Source organism: Meriones unguiculatus, chromosome 21 (genome assembly GCF_030254825.1).
Source record: "Meriones unguiculatus strain TT.TT164.6M chromosome 21, Bangor_MerUng_6.1, whole genome shotgun sequence".
Classification (NCBI taxonomy): Eukaryota; Metazoa; Chordata; class Mammalia; order Rodentia; family Muridae; genus Meriones; species Meriones unguiculatus.
The window spans coordinates 4,365,563-4,369,483 of NC_083368.1; positions in this window are offsets into that span (position 1 = coordinate 4,365,563).

Sequence of the window (3,921 nt, forward strand, 5' to 3'; positions counted from 1 at the left end):
TCTAAATCCCTGTCTTTATACCAACTGGTAAGTGTATCTTTCACCCTTCATCAAGGAAGCTTCTCTTGGCAGCAGATGGAGACCATTCCAGGAAGCCACAGTTTGTCAAAATGCAGAGAACAACTAATCATGAGGGTGCCCAGCCTCATGATCAAATGGATCATGAGTATACAAACAGATGTATAAATTCTGTTACTTTTCTTTTTATTTCTCTGTGGCTGGTTCTCTTGATCTTCCTTTCCTGGTCATTCAATTCATTGTTTGTGCCAGGGAATGAATCTAGCAATCCCTTAAACAACTGACTTCACTGCCTCCCCCACTCCATTACATTTTTGGGGGCCCTCATCTGGGATTTAGGAAGACCACTGCTCAAGGTTGCATACTTGACTCAAAATCTTGGAGAAAGACTGTGAAGTGTCCATGACCTATACAGCACTCCAAGGGCCATTTCTGATCAAAAGGACATTCCACTCATTACTAGCAGGTTGGGAACCCCAGTCAGCCCCCAGCCTCACTGGGAGTAGGGGCAGTGGGATCTCAGACTCTGATAGAACAGGATGATTTCATCTTTCATGGCTGTAGAGTTTCTCCCTTGACAACCAAGGTGGAAGCTTAGGCTGCCATTCCCAAAGCAAGAGAAAGGGTACACTGGACCCTAAGAACAGATCCCAAGGAATCAATTGTCTTTCTGTGGAGGAAAGACAGGAGCAGGCACACTTCCACCTGGGGAAGAACCATGAAGAAGGCCATTCCTCTGCTGGAGAGCATCCTTACTAACACCTGAGCCTTGAATTGACTTAGGTAGGTGTAGACATCTGGGGGTAGACAGTCGGTGGAAGGGCAGACTTGCTCAGCGTTGTTTCTTGTGCCATTCTAGCATGTAGGCAAACCCCAAAGTGTCTTCCTATGTAGAGCAAAGGAAGTGATACCAAGCTTGCTCCAAGTTCAAAATGAGAAGAGTCATAAACTCAAATGGAGGAGTCTATGAATGAGCTAGGGGGGAAACTTCTGTCTCTGTATAGGACTGCTTCCTTGAGGGCTTGCATCAGTGGAGACTTCAGCAGTTTATAGAAAACCTATATGGCTACCGGAAGCTGGTCCTTGCTCAAAAATTGCAGCTCTCAAGGAAAGAACTATGAATGTTCTGCCTCAAAGAGTTGTAACCATCTATGAACTCTGAGGCAGGGGTCTCCCGTAGTTGGATTGGGGCAAATGGCAAATCTCCCTATAAGCACACTCCTTCTCCAGTTTGGGCATTCCCTTGTCCCTGCTACATGTGCAAAGCACTCTGCTGGAGACACTGTGTGGAAGATGCTGGCCTCTGAGGCTGTCTGGAATGATGGGGTGAGTGAGGAAATTCTGACTGGCTGTGGGAGGGACTCAGGTGCCAAGTTCCATCCTTGGCACTGGGTTTGGGCATTCCTGGGCCAGGTATCAGACGCAATGTTCTGACAGTAATAGTAAAAGTCTTCCCAGGAGGATTACTGCTTGACTAAGCTGTGGAAATGAATGCTCTGCTGGTGTGGGGGCCTGTTCTCTCTGATCAGCTTCTCCACATCTGTTGTTTTCTAGTCTTTCCTCCCTTCTGGCTGTTTTTTGTTTCTTTCACAGTGTACCCTGGGCATGGTCAATTTTATTTTCATTTTCTAGTTGCTATGACATAAACAGGCTTGGGTACATATGAGTACATGTGTTTATTCACTCTTAGTGCTTATCATGATTGCTTATATAGTTGGGAAAAATAGACAAAGGGAACATTTACTCCATAGGCTTCTTTGAATGGTGGAGATTAGATAAGCAAGATAAGATTGAGAGTTCATTAAAGTCACAGGGTACTAAAAGTCATGTGAAGCAATATTCTGGATAGGCGTCTCCTGTTTTCATGGTCACTGATGAGAAAGAAGAGGATAAAGTACCCATGCTTATCTCAGTAACTCTCCAGAGAGTCCTGTGGAGATGGAGACAAGATTTTAAAGAAGTTCTACTATATTTTCTGCTGTCTTACAGATGGGTGTCCTAAACTGTCCTTACCCTTTGGGATCTTTTATCCACAGGCCTTAAGAAAGGAATGCCTGACCTAAATATAAGCTGGGGCCTTTAGTGGGAATATCAATTAGAGGTAGAATATCTCCCGGCCTGTGAGCAGATTTTACCATGGGTTGAGAGTTAGATGGACTGGCTTCTTGCTGGTACAGGTCCCTGTGTTTCCTAAACACTTGCCAATTTCTATAAAGTCTTGTTAATAAAAAAATCACCTTCAGAGAAGCTCACTGAGGCAGCAAAGCAGAATATTAGGTATAGAAAGTCAGAATTCGGCAGTTGCAAGGATGGCAGCACCAGGAGAACACTGCCTCTGAGGAGCAGGACAACATTTTCCATACAGCAACCAAGAGACTGAACTCTGGGCCCTAAAACAACAGCGATCGTGTTTCCCAGGTGAGAGGAAACCCCCATGGCATGGGAACCAGTCGGGTCCACGCTCAGGCCACCCAGCCAGAACCCAGAAGAGATCCCGGGTTGTGCAGGTACTAGGTCCCCAGACCAGAGCCACATGCCTGCGTGTCCTGATCACCTTCCCAGGCTGAACAGTGGGCACAAAAACACCAGAGACTGGGAGTCCCAGTCTCGAGAAAAACCCACAGGGAAGGAAAGTAGCGGGACTGGCCACGGGTCACCCAGTCTTTCCCTGGAAAAAGTCTCACAGACCGGTGGGTCCCAGCCGCCATCACTGAACTGGCCTCCCGCCGCCAGCACAGACAGAGGCTGCGCACCAGCTCTCTACCACAGACAGAGCTGTGCACTCTAGTGCAACAGAGACAGGGAGTTCTTGTTGGGAGAGGCCCCCACAGGGAAGGAAGGAAACAGTACTGCCTTGGGCCACCCAGGCTTTACCTGGGGAAAGTCTCTCCCAGACAGGCAGGTACAAGCTGCCATCACTGATCTGGCCCCAAGTTGGAAGCACAGAGAATTGTTGGTCACCTAGCTCCTGCAGACTAGTAGGCGGGTGTGCGTGCTGCCAGCCCAGAGACCTGCTTTGTACCAATTATTCCTCACAGACAGAGCCGTGCACCCCAGGACACCAGAGACTTGGAGTCACTGTCTGGAGAAATTCTGACCGGGAACTAAGCAAAGGGGACAGACTTAGGCCACCCAGTATATCCCCAGAAAAGGTGCCGCAGACTGGCACAAACCAGGGACCTGCTGTGCACCAGATAGCCTGCTGTTACCAGGAGAGCAGTACTCACCCGCCACAGATTACTGCTTGGGTTCTGGGGCATAGAGCCCCAACCTCAGACCTACACAAGCCCAGGATCCCCGAGATCAACCCCCAGATACTGCTCCAAGGAGCAACCAGTTATCCCTAACAAAACCGACCAAACCACGGGACACACAGGTTACAGCAGAAGATCACTAAATTCACAGCAAGAAACTGGGCAGCTGTCGTCAGGACTTCTCCTGGTGAGAGGAAAGCCCTCTTGACTAACAAGGCCACAGTTACCATTCAGGTCTCTATGCCTGAGGTGAGCAGTGACAACTCTTGAAAAACACCAGCGATCCAGTGACTATACCCAAAGAGCTGAGAAGGCTTCCTTCAGGAAAAACCATCTTCCTGCCAAAGGGATTCTCTCTACCACAGGATTCCAGGAACCACCAGAAACCAACTCCAAACACCTAAGATAACCCAATGGGTAGAGGCCAGTGTAAAAGTTCAACCAACAAAAGCCAGAGCAATATGGCATCTCCAGAACCCAGTTATCCAGGGACAAGTAGCCCTAGACACCCCAGCATAAATGAAATTCAAGGAGATGACCTAACATCTATGCTCATGAAGAAGATAACAGAGGAAACAAATAAAATGAGTAAAGAAATAGAGGAAGATAAAAACAAACAGTTTATGGCCGTCCGTAAAGAAATAGAGGA